The following is a 19,765-nucleotide window of genomic DNA, read 5'->3' on the forward strand; positions in this document are numbered from 1 at the left end:
ACCCCTGTTCTACCTGTCCCGCTTCAGGAAGCTGCTCCCCTACGGCAGGAAGGGGGACAGTGAAGTGCTAGCAGACTGAAAGACAAAGGCAGAATAAGCCTTTGAAGTTTCTTTAGAGATACAGTTAATGGTTAAATCTTTCCTCCTGTGATCCAGTACAAACGGTGTATTTATTTACCATTACCAAACTTATAACCAAGGGCAGGGTTGCAGTCGATTTTGATTTGAGAAGCAAATTGCTCTCTGTTTTCAAATTTTCTTTTTGCAATTTTTCTCCCCATTTCAACTGGCCACAACACACAGAAAGTATATTTTGAATTGAAAATGAATTAAAGGAAGCAAAATTGAATTGAATGAAATTCTGTCAATTCAAATGGGTTGTTTATTCTACACCTCACCATTTACTCACCAGTTTACCCAGCAAATGCTCAAGCAACTAGAATTAATTACCAAACCATTCATCTGAAATTATAATACACTCCGAAAATCCAAGATGGGGAGGTGGCTGGCTCTACCAAATGTATCTTATCACGTCACATGTTGCGCTGTCACATGGGATTTAATGCATCATCCAGCTTGCTTAGAATACAACCCATTCATTCATATCAACGCTTTCTTTTCAGCCGTCACGATCATGTCGTCAGTCATCCCGGATAAGTCAGTTAATAATCATAATCCGATTAAACATAGCACGGTCCCTATCTGGAACAATTCATGTCAGTTTGTACTAGACCAATGTGTTCCTGATTCCGATAGTAAGGAACACCCACGCTCTCTTTCTAACCTTGGAAATGCCTTTAATCAATGGGGGCAGTTGCTGATCCACACCTTGGGGCGATTCAAATCTTAGGGGGATCCATACATAGATACTTACAGAAATCGTAATTTCAGTTCCACTTGTTTCCTGACTCTGGATGAGGTCTGTGGCCCAAGAGAAACATTAACCCATAGTTTTGTTTTCTTTTGAACAGCCATGACAAATTTCAGCAGAAAATCAGAGAACTCTGATAAAGATCACTGGAACTAATGTTTGGATTCTGATGGTTCTAATTTTAAGTAATATTCAATTCCATATATAGGTGATTTCAGGTGTTTTTGTGAGTTTTTGAAAAAGCTGCGCACATGCATGGAACTGAGAATATCACTTACCAAACATTTTGTCTATATGATGCATTTCAGTCTGTCAACCCAGCCTCAACAGATATACCACCCAGGCAAAATGAGAGTAGGTGAAAGGCACCGAGATTTTCATTACAGACATTTATGTTCTGGTGGGGGTTATGGGTGGTAAGATGGAATCCTTAAATTTCTAGGAGGGGGTGTTTTCCCTTTATTTTCTGTCATCTTTCCTTATGTTTATTAATGTCTGTTTTTTTTCCACATACTTCAATTTATTTCTTCATTAATCCAACAAACTAGAACATTTATACGAGTTAGCTGGAGCAAAAAGGATTAATTGATTAATTACATTTAAGATTTTATTTTGTTTCTATGATTTTATTTTGTTACTGTGAAATATGTATTTATATTGTGTGATGACAGATTATCACTTTGATATCACCACCTTTTAATTGCTGTTCAGCGACCTAAATCTACCCATTTGAGTCATAGTGGGTGTATGGATTGATAGATTTCTGTGAAGAATTTTGCTGAACTGTAATGGCTACATTACATGTTGAGACGTTACCTATGATATCTGGTGCCAATGTAATGTTTTTATTCTAGAAATATTGAGTGGCGTGTTTAACACTGTCAGTGTAAAGACTAGCAATGGGAGCATAGACAGTCACTTCCATGTTTGTTGGCTCTTTATTAAAATCCATTAGATTAGTAAAACAAAAACAATCGAATAATAAGAACTGCCTTAATTCTACATGTCATTGATTCAACAAGGTGCTGAAAGCATTCTTTAGAAATGTTGGTCCATATTGATAGGATAGCATCTTGCAGTTGATGGAGATTTGTGGGATGCACATCCAGGGCACGAAGCCCTGCCCAATTGGCACTAAGGGGCCTAAAGTGTGCCAAGAAAACATCCCCCACACCATTACACCACCACCAGCCTGCACAGTGGAAACAAGGCATGATGGATTCATGTTCTCATTCTGTTTACGCCAAATTCTGACTCTACCATCTGAATGTCTCAACAGAAATCGAGACTCATCAGACCAGGCAACATTCTTCCAGTCTTCAACTGTCCAATTTTGATGAGCTCGTGCAAATTGTCGCCTCTTTTTCCTATTTGTAGTGTAGATGAGTGGTACCCGGTGGGGTCTTCTGCTGTTGTAGCCCACCCACCTCAAGGTTGTGCAAGTTGTGGCTTCACAAATGCTTTGCTGCATACCTCGGTTGTAACAAGTGGTTATTTCAGTTAAAGTTGCTCTTCTATCAGCTTGAATCAGTCGGCCCATTCTCCTCTGACCTCTAGCATCAACAAAGCATTTTCGCCCACAGGACTGCAGCATACTGGATGTTTTTCCCTTTTCACACCATTCTTTGTAAACCCTAGAAATGGTTGTGCGTGAAAATCCCAGTAACTGAGCAGATTGTGAAAAACTCAGACCGGCCCGTCTGGCACCAACAACCATGCCACGCTCAAAATTGCTTAAATCACCTCTCTTTCCCATTCTGACATTCAGTTTAGAGTTCAGGAGATTGTCTTGACCAGGACCACACCCCTAAATGCATTGAAGCAACTGCCATGTGATTGGTTGATTAGATAATTGCATTAATGAGAAATTGAACAGGTGTTCCTAATAATCCTTTAGGTGAGTGTATATATATATATATATATATATATATATATATATATATATATATATATATATACACACACAGCTGAATTTTTTATAATTTTTTTAATTTAAAATATTCATCAGAATATATTTATGAGAACACTAATCAAATACTACAGGATAGAAGGGGAAAATATGGCAAAACAAAGCATCATGAAAACAAATACTTTTGAATTATTTTTACATTTTCAGTATAATCAAACAGATATTCTTCATGTATTTAAGGTTAGCTCACTTTCAGCATAATTTTTCTTCCACTCATTTCATCAGTTTATTTAAATTAAAATATGACTTCAATTATTTCATGTGCAAATTTAAAAATATGTATATACTAGCTGGTGCAAAAACTGTTTGGATTCATGAAGTACTAATATATAGTATTTAATTTATTTACTTTCTTGTGTGTTTTACTGACAGATAATTGCTTTGACATCACTACCTTTTAATTATTTGTCAATGCCTTGAAGTTTGTCCTTGAAGTTACAGTAGGTGTATGGATAGATTTTTTTGTGAAAATTATGGTTGAACTGTAATTGTTATTTACATGACATGGCTATAAAATTTGGTGCCAGAGTCAGATTGATTAACATACATTTCTGTACTCTCACAATATTTTAAGAGTGTTTAAAAATGTATGTTCAAAGTTGTGTAATGTATAGCATAATAACCTCTTTAAACTGTTGACACCCTTGATAAAGACGGAGTATATAAGAAAGGAGTATACAACAAATTCACATTTTGAGCTAAAAATATTTAGGTTGGATCTTGCTGGAAATTGAAACTTTAGAAAAGTATATAATTCATGTTATTAAATTGTTAATGCTGAATCAAACAAAATGCAATGTTTCTAGTACACATTAAGTTCTTCAAATGTGTGACTCTACAAACCTCTTGAATGCATTTGCATTTTATTATGGTCATGTTAAAGATAGCTCATTATAAATTAACATAAATTAATGTAATTGTGTACTTTGTCAGTTGTATTGTATATAAGAATAAAATTAGTTTCTAAGCGCTCCTAAGTCTCTTTGACTGTCCTGTAGGATGAAGTTAGACAATAAATGGCAAAGTAGGTGGACAAGATTTGTTGTTATTCTTGATGTGACGTTCCCAACCTGCAGTATTTTCATAGCTTTCAGGGGATATTTGCATGGTATAGCTTTAGTTGAAGTTTAATTCCCAACCTGGCCTTTTCCTGGGCCCAATGGACCATCAAAGGAATATGCAAACCAATCTCTCCAAGTTCAAATGAAACTATTTCCTCTCTATTCTGCAAACATAAAGACTGTGGAGTAGAAAACGCTGTGACAACATCCCAGTAATCATCAGCTATCCACCTTCATCTATCACGTTAGTTACCTCTCAGCTTCATTTTGACTAATGTCGTATTGAATCCCATTTTCCATTAAAAGATAGGTACTTAATTTATTAATTCCCACATGGGGGATGTTATAACCATTGGTTGGCACAAATAAATGTCACCTTTAAGTGTAATAAAAGTACCCATGTAAGCAATTTAATTTGGTGATTTTGACATAACAGATAATTATTAGTCAGTTATTAGTTGAATTATTGTTTCCGTGGCTTGAAGCTGGCCCTTGAAATTACAGTACGCTTATTATCGTGGACTGACTTAACTAACCTTCATAAAAGGTTTCATACCTATCAAGGTGTGCAACATGCAAATGATTAAAGTTAAGTTGTTGTCATATTTTGATTGGAGTGTTCAAACAAAATACCAATGCCACACTACAATTTCCTGATGTTCTCTGGTCATTTGACGTCATAGATGACAGCAAAAACGAGGCGATGCAACAATGCTAGGCCTCAGCCTGTCCTTCCTGGACATCCTCTACTGCCTCTGCCTGCCTGTGGACATCCACACTGCCAAGCATTACAATGTGTCCAAACAGATGCTCTCGGCGGGCGATGCCCTCTCCCCCCTAAACCTGTTTGGCTGCCATTGTGGAGAAAGGTTTGTCATCTGTACCAAGTGGGTCACTCTCAAGCTTTCTGGCAAACCCCTGACGTACTTTCAGATGGTGATTTTTTGAATAACAGCTCTTACCTGCCACCCTCTCATACGGGCAAGTGTTATGCAGAGCTCTTGATATGATTGACCAGAGCGCCATTTTTTTATTTTATTTTTTAAATTAAAACATTTTAAACATGTTTTAAAATAAAATAAATACATGTAAATGTACCATTGTTATTCAGTAATTTGACAGAATTTGTCCGTCTTTTTTTTTCTAACCACTGAATATAAAAGCAAACGTCAAAATTGTATAATATACATAATAATTCAATTAGTAATTTGCTGTGAACAAAGCCAAACTAGGAAGTTCTTTCAGTACAAACGTCACTGCTGCCTCACAAATCTCAACTGACCATTTGATTTATCTGAATACCAGACTGACATGACATGTTGCCTTGTCAAAGACCTCTCCATGCGCTGACCACATCATTTCCAGAAGCCAGCAGTAGTCCTCACTCTGAGTGAGCAACTTTTGTAATTCTGTTTTTGATGGCACTTGGCAACAAGGAATCATTTTTTAATGAACACGTTACATACATGCACTTTGTAATAGTTGTCCGACAGGACTGACTTGTCAAGATGCACTTTAGCAACTCATCGTTGGGCGCCTGCAAGAATGACAGAAATACATCCTCCTCCAGCTTGTGTGTGCTGGCAGAAACCTCCTAATGGAATAAGCAGTGTGAGAACAAGCAGAACAGCTTGGCAGGATATGCTTTGTAGGACACATCTTGGCAAGGACAATATCCCGATTTGGACATCCTCAAATTGTAACAGGAGGAAAATTGGATGTTAAATAAATACATCAATTATTTTAATTTAATTCTGAATTTCCAAATTAATCCAGTTCTGCACAAAGTTAAATATGTTTTATACACACTGACATTATTCTAGCCTGCACAGTAGTCTCTTTTGATGCTTTTCCATTGAGAATTGCCTCCAGCATTTCATTTGTCTTGTAAAGTGGTCTCCTTGGTGTGACGTTACCAATCCACTTGTTTGTGCAGCTTTCAGGTGTATTTGCAAAGTGTGGTTTTAGTCCAACCTTGAACACAAAACAGGTAAGAAAAGCCATTCACCTCGCCTGGCCTCATTCTTTCCAGCACCTTCCCCTTCCTGACAGTTTTATGGTCCATCCCAGGAGTAGGCAAACCAAGCATTCTCGTTTTGTATCTCTTTCAATCTCTCTCTCGCTCTGTCTCCCTCTGGATCTCTATGTATGTCTTTCTCCATGTTGTCACGATGGTTTTGTGGTGGAGAGGAGGAACCAGGCGCAGGCAGAGTGTCAGTCGATGTTGTGATTTTAATAGGAAATAACACCGTGCACTCAAACTGAATCGGAAATAAAGACTTAAACAAAACGAAACGCTCACCATGTACACGAAACATGCAGAGACAAGGAACAATGACCGACAAAATGAGGGGAGCAGAGGAGCAACATTTAAACACATACTGATGACTTAACTGGGACCTGGTGTGAGCGACAATTGGAGACAAGATAAAAGGAGTCCGGGGTGAGTTCATGAACCATGGGAAACCGGGAAAAGCAGGAGATGACGGAGCTGTCCGTCACCTCACCGTAACACATGTCTCTTTCTCTCTCTCCCTCCAAGTCCAAAGGGCTATATATCCGCAGACAGGCAGTAGTCAAATCGATCCAATTAACTCTGGAATTTTTCTTCTACAATTCTACATCTTACAGAGATCTGACTAATAAATGATTGGCACAGTATGTCACGTTAAGCCTTTCTGTATTAGGTTCAATATGTTAGTAATGTGTTATGGTTCTCGATCTGGAGCTAGGTACAAGAGTTAATTAAAAACCCAAAACTATGCCAGGGAACGGAGGTGACATGGGCTCAATGTCTCATATGACCTGACAAGGCGAAATATCAGAAACTAAGATTGACTTATGGTACCGGATGTGAATCAAACCCACGACCTACGACCCTGGCACCGTGCTTTACCAACTGAGGCACACAGGGCATTTATTTTACAGGATTTTACCAAAATGTACAGCTTTGCAAATAGCAAATACGTTGTATTCCTTATTATGCCCTGTTGGTTCCAGGAATATCATTTTCAATTCAGTGTAAATCTGAACCACGCAAATATCTTCAGAAATACAGTATGCACACTGGTTTCTGCCCTTTTAATCTGAACTCACAGGAACTGAGACCAAATTGTTTGCTGTACAGCAACAGTTTTGCAGAGATGTTAAAGAATAACCTAATATAGGAGTGATATAACGATATAGGCCTGTGATATAGGCCTGTCTGTTCATATTAGACTCCGCCCATAGGAATTACATTGCTTGTATTTTAGGAACGAGTGGCTGACTCATCAAACCAGAGCTTGTCGGTGTTACTACATAATCTGCTGTATTCTGATGACTACAAAGCCAGGAAATCAGGGGAAGGTGTAAAATGTAATTTTATTTCATTCTTAAAAAAGATTTAGAGGTTTTGCAAAGCAGACTAAAAACAGAGATTGTTATGGCCTCCACCACCAGCTGAGCTCTCCAGCGTAAACCTTGGGTTGCGGCAAAAACCTGCCATAAACCTTTCCACAACCTCCACCCGACCATCCCCGTGAACCACCTCCTCAAGCTTTGGCCTGTCTAGTGCGAGCCACAGTCGCTCCTTCAGGTATAATCCTTGGGCATCACTATAGGAAGACGATGTGCGTGACATAACAACGAAAGGCTCCACCACTGTTCTGTAGACGGCCCGGTATTCATTGACACAGAGACCGTGGAGCAGCGGAGGCTGGTTGGCTTGATTGGTGGGGAGGGTTGGATTGGCTGATTTAGCCGTGTGCCTTTTGCGTACCTCAGATAGCAGCAAAGGTCTACATTTCTGTTGGTGTATAGAGGTAAACTTTTTATACTGCTTTAATGGCATTATATATACTCCCATTCTCAGTATGGCTCTTTCCTTCTTCCGCTCCTATACAAAAAGAAAAGCAAACTGAATATGAACAGCTGGAATTGACCAGTCCTGGAAACTCTTATGAACAGAGATATTAAACAAAACTGGGACATGGCTAGTAGCTAGTTTAATTCAAAGAAATCATTGTATTGGTTTACAGCAATGGTACCCTGGACTCTGTTGCCAACATTGACATGACAATGACCAAGACAGCACAAACTGACCTGTGACCATGCTGTAGCCCTGCAGAGAAAGTGTAGCTCGTATAAATGTATAAATTACCTGCATCTGGGGGTGGATGGCATCCTGGTCTCCATCCCCCTCTGGTGTCCTAGTGCTTGGATTCAGAGCCAGGCCTGGCTGGGTGACAATACTGACACCCAGCCCTGACTGATCACCGCTGGCATGGGTGGCAGTGCCATTGTTAACCTGGGTGCCGTTTGACCTCAGTGGTGGCTTCTGTCAAAAACATGTTAGGACATATAATTATGATATTAAAAGGAATTTATATTCCATTAAATAAAATGTTTCATATTGAAAACTACAGCTTAAAAACATAATTTTATCATGTCCATTACCGTTAAATATAACAGAGAATAATCTGATCACTTGCATCTTTTTTAGAATGAGAAATGCCTGTTTGGAAGCTTATTTTTCATAATGTCTAGCTAAAAATGTCATTATTTATATAAATATCCATCATAAGAATTAATACAGCACATGGGACTTAAAACACAATCAATGAAAGAGTTAAGTTTTCCTACCTCATTCATTGAACGTTATTTATGGGATAAACGATTCAGTTGTTTGACATTGAGTTGTCTCAGTGATTAATCTTTACAAACAAAAACACATTCAAATGCTCGGACGTTCTAGAATTGTCTGAGTGACTTAGAATTCTATTCTATGCAGTAGGCCGACATATAATAGAATATTAACAAGGAATAACACCAGATCGACCAGCAGATTATGTATTTTCCTTCCTAGAGTACATAAAATATCACAGAGTAGATTGTGAAAAGCTAAAATAGACCAACGTCCCCACAGCTCAATCAATATCTGCCACCACAGATCTGCAAACGATCTATTATTTCGACCTTGCAGCTATTAAAGCCCATTGTTTAGAATGTAATGAACTCACAAGACAATTGAGTCATACATTCAGAAAGTCCCTCCATGGACAACGGCCATTGGCAAGCTGTCAGCATGTACGCAATAGGCTTACAGTGTACCCAAATAGACCAGCAGAGGGTGGTAAAATGCTTTGGCTTGCAGTTTTTGTCCGCACCCTAGTGTACATGCCACACCTTTTAGGACGTCTTGACAAAGGATAAAAAACCGATTTCATCACAAGGGTCTAGGTGTATGGTAATCAAGATGCTTGGTCATGGTGAAAAGCATGTGCACAAGATTGCATTATTACAAGACTACAAGATTGCAATGCGGTAAAATTAACGGAAAACCTGCAGGTGGTGTTTAAATGTTTTGAACGTGCCAGCTATACTCATTTCAATTTCAGAATTGGAACTATCAAAAGTTGAGTTCTGTGGATATTTTTGTCTCATCTTTTGAGCAGCTCATTGAACAACAGCAGTCAATCGATAAAATACACTAAATTAAATTGTATGTACATTCTGACCTATATGGAACTTTTCCAAGTTATTTTTATCACAGGTTTCAAAATAACAATTATATTGGGTATAATATGAAAATGGCATGCTTTTTACCATTCCAAAGGTCAAAATCCACAATTAACTTTTTTAGAGTACTACTTCACTTGCCAAATTACATCTGAAATTATGTAATCAAAAATATGACCTATTTATAATAATTCAGTATGGTCTTGTAAAATTGACACTTGATGCATTTTCATGGTCATAGACAGACCGCAGGTGCATCATACAATTTTTCCAATTATGTGCATTGGCAGCATGGAATATGCAAACACACAAACAACTATTCCTGCCTCCGGTTTCTAGACCTTTGAAGAATGAACTATTATTGTAGCGGTTGCCTGGCAGTGTCGGCAGTACAAGCAGCATTCGCTTTCCCATGGGACTGCCAGGGACATGGAGAGCAAGAAATAGAAGCAGGGAGATGCGGGCGGCGCGCGCTGCGCTTCACACTCACATTTTGGCAACCCGCCCTTGCAGGCTACTTCTCTCAACATAGAGCTACTCTGGAGCGGTCCACACAAACCTAGGAAGTGAATTCAACGGACAACCAAGAACGTGACTGGTCAGTGGATATGGCGATAAATTAAGTAGGCTTACGTTTGGAAGATGTTATTGTCAAATTTAAGAGACATGCAAAAGCTGAGTTTTCATTCGTGATGCTGAGAGACCTCTTTGTAAATCAACACCATTAAGCGAGAGAAAATACTATTTCCGCGGACAAGCGCTAACTTCTTTCCTGCGTCCAAGCCTGATGCTGATTGAGGTGAGTAAATAACATCTTGTTTATTGTTATGGTTTTTTTTCTATCAAACAATACAGGTTGTTGTATTGAAATCAAACACTGCGGCGTGTACCATGGGATGACACTCCAGGCTACTCGTAGGCTGCTTTATTTATCTATTCCCGAATTCAGTTATCCCATCACCTGAATTGCATTGTGCGTACTTTTTCTGGAGGCAGCCCTGTGTAAGACGTTAATCACATTAAATCCTTCCAGGACATTTTACAGACTAACTTAAAACAATAAGAAATTATACATTTTATTCAAAACATCCAGTTGATACACACAATCAGTCATGTCAAGTTTAATTCATTGTTGGCTACAATTAAGAAATCATATCATGATTCTTGGCCTGGCTTTGGCAGTGCAGCAATGTTCTAGGAAGAAGACATCAATATTTTCCAAGTGTCTCCTTTTGACAGCTCACAGAAGGGACTGTGGATTGAGCCATAAAGCTTCTATCTAACAGATAGCACATCCTCTCTGTCATGAATGGAGAGTAGTGGTGTAGAGAGAGTTGGGGAGAGAGGGCGAGCACATGTCCTCACTGTCATGAAATAAGCCCGATAGAGACTTGTAGAAAGAGTGGAGGCACTGATCTTTACCTGTCTCCCCTATAATAAAAAATACTTACTTGACCTGAATGGAGAGGAGTGTCACAGTGAGGGAGGAAAGGGGGGATGTGGACAGATATACTCTGTTTTTTGAATGAAGAGTGGGAGAGAGAAGGGAGAGAGAAGGGAGAGAGAAGGGAGAGAGAAGGGACAGAGAAGGGAGAGAGAAGGGAGAGAGAAGGGACAGAGAAGGGAGAGAGAAGGGAGAGAGAAGGGACAGAGAAGGGACAGAGAAGGGACAGAGAAGGGAGAGAGAAGGGACAGAGAAGGGGGAGAGAAGGGAGAGAGAAGAGACAGAGAAGGGAGAGAGAAGGGAGAGATGGTGTTTGTCTTGTCTCTTCTCCCCGACTCCGCTGTTGAAAGAAGACTTGAATGACCTGTGCTCTGATCACTCTGAATAATTTCTCTCTTCCTGGCTATAAATAGTCTCATCCTGTCTGACCTCATAGCATCTGGGGTGGGAATCTGTATACTACATGCAGAGCTTGTGGAATCTACACTGTTAGTTTAGATTGGGGGGGGGGCATTAAATGCAAGTGAATGCAGTTGGTTTCCCTGTTATAATTTTGTGGAAAAATGCATAAAAGTTATTGGGTGCTTTTATTTTTATCAGAGTTTACCCACATGTTTTATTTGACCTCTACCACTGATCCACACACACACACACACATACATACACACACACGGATGTCCACCCAACCACCAAACCACGTGCACACACACAGACCAACCCTACCCTCACACACACACACATCCTCACACACACCTAACCACTAATCCACACGCACAAACATCCACCCACACACACACACACACACGTACAGCCTTGAATGTCTATCTTTGTGGGTACCAGAAAACAGAAAATGTAACCATAACTCTCATCTTAACATACCCTTAACCTAACATAAACCCTCAACCCCGTTTCCAAAGTAGTTGGAATGCTTTGTAAAATGCAAATAAAAACAGAATGCAGTGATGTGCAAATCATTTATCCCTATATTTCATTGAAAATAGTGCAAAGATAATATATCAAATGTTGAAATGGAGAAATGTTATTGTTTTTGGAAAAATACAACCTATTATGAATTTGATGCCAGTAACATGTTTAAAAAAAGTTGGGAAAGGGGCATGTTTACCACTGTGTTGCATCACCTCTTTTAACAATACTCTGTAAGCGTTTGGGAACCGAAGAGACCAATTACTGTAGTTTAGTAAGTGAAATGTGTTCCCATTCTTGCTTGATATAGAATTGAAGCTGCTCAACAGTTCAGGGTCTCCTTTGTCCTGTTTTTCATTTCATAATAGACCAAATCTTTTCAAAGGATGACATGTCTGGACAGCAGGCAGGCCAGTTTAGCGCCCAGACTCTTTTACTACAGAGCCATGCTGTTGTAATACAGAATGTGGTTTGGGATTGTCTTGCTGAAATTAACAAGGCCTTCCCTGAAAGAGATGTCATCTGCATGGCAGCATATGTTGCTCCAAAACCTGTATATATTGTTCAGCATTAATGGTGCCTTGACAGATGTGCAAATCACTCATGCCATGTGCACTAATGCACCCCCATACCATCAGTGATGCTGGCTTTTGAACTGTGTGCTGATAATTAGCTGGATGGTCCCTCTCCTCTTTAGCCCATCTTAAATGTGCTTGGGCCCAGAGAAGGTGGTGGAGGATCTTAATCTTGTTTATATATGGTTTCTTCTTTGCATGATAGAGTTTTAACTTGCATTTGTGGATGAAACAACATTGTGTTCACAGACAATGATTTTCAGAAGTGTTCCAGAGCCCATTCAGTGATTACCACTTCAGAATATTGTAGTGCCATCTGAGGGCCCAAAGATGACAGCCATCCAATATTGGTTTTTGGCCTTGTCCCTTGTGTACAGAGATTTCTCCGGATTCTCTGAATCTTTTAATTATATTAGGTACCGTAAATGATGAGATCCCCAAACTCTTTGCAATTATACATTGAGAAACGTTAATCTTATATTGTTGCACTAATTTCCCGTGCAGTCTTTCACAGAGTGATGAACCCCTCCCCATCCTCACTTCTGACAGACACATCCTCTCTGTATTAAAAAATAATTCCAACACCCAATCATGTTACCAACCTGGGCCCGGTTTCCCGATAACGTAGAACTTTCGATGGTTTAACGATACACGGAGCCTTAAGATGGACTTTGTTACGACGGACCTATGCCTGTTTCCCAAACCACTACGTTGGTTGCTCTTTATAAAGTGCATTGTAAGTACCACGTTACGGCCGTTTGGAATCGAATTAGGCCGTCTTTGCAGCTTGGAATGGAATTATGCCATGAATACGTTTTGAAATATAGTCTATTGCTTTCTTACTTATCAGAAGTATATATCGCTGGCGATAGGCATCAATAAGAAAATGTAAAACTCGAGGTAGTGAAATTTAAGGTGGACGAAACTGTTATTTGCCACCAATACTTCAGCCAATAAAAATCATATCTCCGTAAATCGATCACGTGACGTCCGATTATCAGTTCCTCCGGTAGCTATATTGAATATATGTTAATCACATTGCAATCAACACATGGTTAGTTAACTGGGAATATAAAGCATTGTTGGATAAAGCTATTCTTAATGTTTGGATTACCAATGGAACTCTAGAGAAAACATGCTTTCTGAGCTGAATCAATCAGTGTTTTTCTTGACAAGGTAGAGGCACCAGCACATATCCATCAAAGACAGTACTAGTGCGATGCGGGTTTCAGACTGGTGAACGGTTAATTTTGAACACTATTTTTTGTTTACGTGTTTATCCTCAATTGACCGATTGCATCCAGTTACATTTACAATCAGTTACGCACTTTTTATTGAATTTGTGTAAATACATTTGTCTAAGTCAACTGTTTTCATACGTTTTATTAGTTATACACTCACCTAAAGGATTATTAGGAACACCTGATCAATTTCTCATTAATGCAATTATCTAATCAACCAATCACATGGCAGTGGCTTCAATACATTTAGGGGTGTGGTCCTGGTCAAGACAATCTCCTGAACTCCAAACTGAATGTCAGAATGGGAAAGAAAGGTGATTTAAGCAATTTTGAGCGTGGCATGGTTGTTGATGCCAGACGGGTCGGTCTGAGTATTTCACAATCTGCTCAGTTACTGGGATTTTCACGCACAACCATTACTAGGGTTTACAAAGAATGATGTGAAAAGAGAAAAACATCTAGTATGCGGCAGTCCTGTGGGCAAAAATGCCTTGTTGATGCTAGAGGTCAGAGGAGAATGGGCCGACTGATTCAAGCTGATAGAAGAGCAACTTTGACTGAAATAATCACTTGTTACAACCGAGGTATGCAGCAAAGCATTTGTGAAGCCACAAAGCCGGATGGGCTACAACAGCAGAAGACCCCACCGGGTACCACTCATCTCCACTACAAATAGGAAAAAGAGGCGACAATTTGCACGAGCTCATCAAAATTGGACAGTTGAAGACTGGAAGAATGTTGCCTGGTCTGATGAGTCTCGATTTCTGTTGAGACATTCAGATGGTAGAGTCAGAATTTGGCGTAAACAGAATGAGAACATGGATCCATCATGCCTTGTTACCACTGTGCAGGTTGGTGGTGGTGGTGGTGTAATGGTGTGGGGGATGTTTTCTTGGCCCCTTAGTACCAATTGGGTATTGTTTAAATGCCACAGCCTAACTGAGCATTGTTTCTGACCATGTCCATCCCTTTATGACCACCATGTACCCATCCTCTGATGGCTACTTCCAGCAGGATATTGCACCATGTCACAAAGCTCGAATCATTTCAAATTGGTTTCTTGAACATGACAATGAGTTCACTGTACTGAAATGGCCCCCACAGTCACCAGATCTCAACCCAATAGAGCATCTTTGGGATGTGGTGGAACGGGAGCTTCGTGCCCTGGATGTGCATCCCACAAATCTCCATCAACTGCAAGATGCTATCCTATCAATATGGGCCAACATTTCTAAAGAATGCTTTCAGCACCTTGTTGAATCAATGCCACGTAGAATTTAGGCAGTTCTGAAGGCGAAAGAGGGTCAAACACAGTATTAGTATGGTGTTCCTAATAATCCTTTAGGTGAGTGTATTGCCTTGATATTAACTGTTTGCGATCACTCCTCACATGTTGAATGGGGCGTTGGTTCACAAAACCAGTAAAACTGCCTGTTAAGATTGGTTAAGGTGGACTAACGAGTGATGTTACGTGCCACTTAAGTAACAATGCTTTCGGGAATCTCCAGTCAATCTCCCTCGGTCTGGGGCTCCATGCAAGATCTCACCTCATGGGGCATCAATGATCATGAGGAAGGTGAGGGATCAGCCCAGAACTACACAGCAGGACCTGGTCAATGACCTGAAGAGAGCTGGGACCACAGTCTCAAAGAAAACCATTAGTAACACACTACGCCATCATGGATTTAAAATTCTCCCGCGCACGCAAGGTCCCCCTGCTCAAGCCAGCGCATGTCCAGGCCCGCCTGAAGTTTGCCAGTGACCATCTGGATGATCCAGAGGAGGAATGGGAGAAGGTCATGTTGTCTGATTAGACAAAAATAGAGCTTTTTGGTCTAAACTCCACTCACTGTGTTTGGAGGAAGAAGAAGGATGAGTACAACCCCAAGAACAACATCCCAACCGTGAACCATGGAGCTGGAAACATCATTCTTTGGGGATGCTTTTCTGCAAAGAGGACAAGACGACTGCACCGTATTGAGGGGAGGATAGATGGGGCCATGTATCGTGAGATCTTGGCCAACAACCTCCTTCCTTCAGTAAGAGCATTGAAGATGGGTTGTGGCTGGGTCTTCCAGCACGACAACGATTCAAAACACACAGCCAGGGCAACTAAGGAGTGGCTCTGTAAGATTCATCAAATTTTTTATTTTTTACAGTTTTTGGATGATTTGATAACAAATTTGAAAACACTAAAAGCTGTAGATTGTAGCCCATCCTCCCCCGAGTCCGAATATACCACGTTTGTTGTCATGGCACACTTTTTGTAGACACTATTGAATTTGAAGGGTAAACTAAAACATTTGCTAAACATTTTCAAAAGAATAAAAGCCATAGATTGTATAAAGGTGTGGATTGTAGTTCACCTTCACCTGATCAAGAACCCATACTTTTCGTTGTCTAAAATTAGTTGGTTTTGACGGGCGAATCTGAATGTCTACTATAAAACTAACTTTACTTCGCTTTCAATGTGGGCATATGATTTCAAGAAACAATCAAATGTCTTAGTTTCAACATTTGATATGTTGTCTTTGTATTATTTTGTATTTAATTTAGGGTTTAAATGATCATTGCATTCTGTATTTATTTCCATTTTACACAGCGTCCCAACCCTGGAATTGCTTTGAACTGTATATTTTTTTAAATGACAGTGGAAAAACACATTTTGTAATTAACTGATACTGTACATATTATGGTTCCTAACATATTGGCTAGTTGCTTAGCTTACTGAAAGCTTAGGCAACAGGTATAAATCGACCCGTGACTTTGGACCCTCCAAGTTTATGGTTAAAACCATATATTAATCACAAAGTAGTAACAGTTAATATTGTAAAGGTACAGAGTTATAGTTTTTTTACATTGTCTATTTTTGGATTTAGTTGAGGTAAATTTGCGTTATACACATTATTCATGTTCCAGCCCACCAACCATCATACACTGTCCATTCTGAATCGTGTTGCCTACCTCTCACATTGGGTTTCCTTAATGTCATTAAAGACACATTAAAAAGCACGAGCTGGCAATATTAAACCTAATTTCAGACCCACTTGGAGTGTATGGTGTTCACAAAATCTGGGTTAGGATAAAGTTACCATGAAGACCATTAAAAGGCTGCTGTGTTACGCTTTCTCTCAGAGACGAAACGTTATCCTTCCTCCTTCATCTAATGAGCAAAGATACACACTTTGATTAGTTATCTGGGATGTCAGATAATCTCCCCAAAGAACTATTTACCATATATAAACGGTGACTTTACAAAGGATACTGTTACTTTGGTGTCAGAAAGTGGCTTAACTGCTTGTTTTGTTGTCTTAGAGGTCAACATATCTTTCACCAAGCAACAGCGTCATCCCACATCAACCTTTGCTGTCACAGGGCAGCTGGGGTTTAGTCCCTTGGGAAAGACAGAGGTGATCCGTATGGATTCATGGTTTGTGTTCCAAATGGCTCTCTGCCCCCTACGAAGAGGTATACTACAGGCTCATCAAATGGTACCATCTGCATTAGTCAAAAGAAGTGCACTGTGAAGAGAACAAGGTGCTGTTTGGGATTACATGGTGGTTAGGAATAAGAGGTTTTCAATGGCTTCCTTCCATTTGGAGGAAACAGAACTCTCGAAGGGTCCCTGATGTATCGTCTAGCACCGTCTTAATGGCTGCTAAACATCCTAAGAGAGCTGTTAGGATGTTTAATAAAAAGTACATTTTAGTTTTTTTAAGTGGTGTTACTTTAGCTCGTCTGTTTGTCTTTGTCGACCCCGTTCCTCTGAGTTGCTTTGAAAGGTTTCAGTATATCTGTCTATAAACAAAGTCATTCTGGTACTGGTTTATGTCTAGTATATCTGTCTATAAACAAAGTCATTCTGGTACTGGTTTATGTCTAGTATATCTGTCTATAAACAAAGTCATTCTGGTACTGGTTTATGTCTAGTATATCTGTCTATAAAAAAAGTCATTCTGGTACTGGTTTATGTCTAGTATATCTGTCTATAAACAAAGTCATTCTGGTACTGGTTTATGTCTAGTATATCTGTCTATAAACAAAGTCATTCTGGTACTGGTTTATGTCTAGTATATCTGTCTATAAACAAAGTCATTCTGGTACTGGTTTATGTCTAGTATATCTGTCTATAAACAAAGTCATTCTGGTACTGGTTTATGTCTAGTATATCTGTCTATAAACAAAGTCATTCTGGTACTGGTTTATGTCTAGTATATCTGTCTATAAACAAAGTCATTCTGGTACTGGTTTATGTCTAGTATATCTGTCTATAAACAAAGTCATTCTGGTACTGGTTTATGTCTAGTATATCTGTCTATAAACAAAGTCATTCTGGTACTGGTTTATGTCTAGTATATCTGTCTATAAACAAAGTCATTCTGGTACTGGTTTATGTCTAGTATATCTGTCTATAAACAAAGTCATTCTGGTACTGGTTTATGTCTAGTATATCTGTCTATAAACAAAGTCATTCTGGTACTGGTTTATGTCTAGTATATCTGTCTATAAACAAAGTCATTCTGGTACTGGTTTATGTCTAGTATATCTGTCTATAAACAAAGTCATTCTGGTACTGGTTTATGTCTAGTATATCTGTCTATAAACAAAGTCATTCTGGTACTGGTTTATGTCTAGTATATCTGTCTATAAACAAAGTCATTCTGGAACTGGTTTATGTCTAGTATATCTGTCTATAAACAAAGTCATTCTGGAACTGATTTATGTCTAGTTTTGTGCTTTGTGTAATTTCAGTTAGTATGTGGTATAACCATATGGGTTCTGCAATATTTGTCATATAAGATTCCCTCTGATGAAGGCCACTTAGTATTAATTTACCTTTTTCTGTTGGCACAATACCATTATAATTTTTTTCATATATTCCAGCCTTATAGGAATAATGTGACCGTATTCAGTTATACAGCAGTATGACAGTCCTCCGTCTGGGTCTATTGTGGCAATCTGCTCTGCCCGGTTGCAGTCACTCCACCTCCCCCTAGGATATCAGGCATACTAATCAAACACACCCTTTGCTCATGTCTGGTTATCCCTCACACCTGTCACAACCTCCTACTCTTTGTGTGTGAGTGTTACATGTATTGGTTGGCTCATTGAATTGCACCTGAGATAGCCTGTTGACCTTTATTAATATCCTGTCGAAGGAACAGTGTGGTTTTCGTCCGGGCCGTGGAACACTGGACCAGCTCTATACCCTCTACGGGGTGCTGGAGGGTTCATGGGAGTTTGCCCAACCAATCCACATGTGTTTTGTGGATTTGGAGAAGGCATTCGACTGTGTCCCTCGCGGCATCTTGTGGAGGGTGCTTCGGGAATATGGGGTCCTGGGTCCTTTGCTAAGGACTGTCAGGGCTGACAACCGAAGCAGGAGCTTGGTCCGCATTGCCGGCAGTAAGTCAGACTTGTTCCCAGTGCATGTTGGACTCCGGCAGGGCTGGAACACCGGTTCTGTTCGTAATTTTTATGGACAGAATTTCTAGGCGCAGCCAGGGGCCGGAGGGTGTCAGGTTTGGGGACCACACAATTTCGTCTCTGCTCTTTGCAGATGATGTTGTCGTGTTGGCCCCTTCTAACCAGGACCTTCAGCATGCACTGGGACGGTTTGCAGCCGAATGTGAAGCGGTGGGGATGAAAATCAGTACCTCCAAATCCGAGGCCATGGTCCTCAGTCGGAAAATGGTGGCTTGCCCACTTCAGGTTGGTGGAGAGTGCCTGCCTCAAGTGGAGGAGTTTAAGTATCTAGGGGTCTTGTTCACGAGTGAGGGAAGGATGGAACAGGAGATTGACAGACGGATCGGTGCAGCTTCTGCAGTAATGCAGTCGATGTATCGGTCTGTCGTGGTGAAGAAAGAGCTGAGCCGCAAGGCGAAGCTCTCGATTTACCGGTCAATCTACGTTCCTACTCTCACCTATGGTCATGAGCTTTGGGTCATGACCGAAAGGACAAGATCCCGGATACAGGCGGCCGAAATGAGCTTTCTCCGCAGGGTGGCCGGGCGATCCCTTAGAGATAGGGTGAGAAGCTCGGTCACCCGGGAGGAGCTCAGAGTAGAGCCGCTGCTCCTCCACATCGAGAGGGGTCAGCTGAGGTGGCTTGGGCATCTTTTTCGGATGCCTCCGGAACGCCTTCCTGGGAAGGTGTTCCGGTCCCGTCCCACCGGGAGGA

The 19,765-nt window shown here is 40.2% G+C and overlaps 1 protein-coding gene across 1 annotated transcript in view; it reads left to right on the plus strand.

Annotated features, from left to right (window-relative positions):
• The first annotated feature begins 9,985 nt into the window (after positions 1–9,985).
• LOC105018108 (carbohydrate sulfotransferase 8) overlaps positions 9,986–19,765 on the plus strand; it is a 51,205-nt gene continuing 41,425 nt past the window's right edge. The window contains exons 1-2 of the mRNA XM_029114812.2: positions 9,986–9,998; positions 10,130–10,199. The gene's annotated coding sequence lies outside the window, so the exon portion shown is untranslated. The remainder of the gene's footprint in view (positions 9,999–10,129; positions 10,200–19,765) is intronic.

The sequence above is a fragment of the Esox lucius genome, chromosome 19 (assembly GCF_011004845.1).
Source record: "Esox lucius isolate fEsoLuc1 chromosome 19, fEsoLuc1.pri, whole genome shotgun sequence".
Taxonomy (NCBI): domain Eukaryota; kingdom Metazoa; phylum Chordata; class Actinopteri; order Esociformes; family Esocidae; genus Esox; species Esox lucius.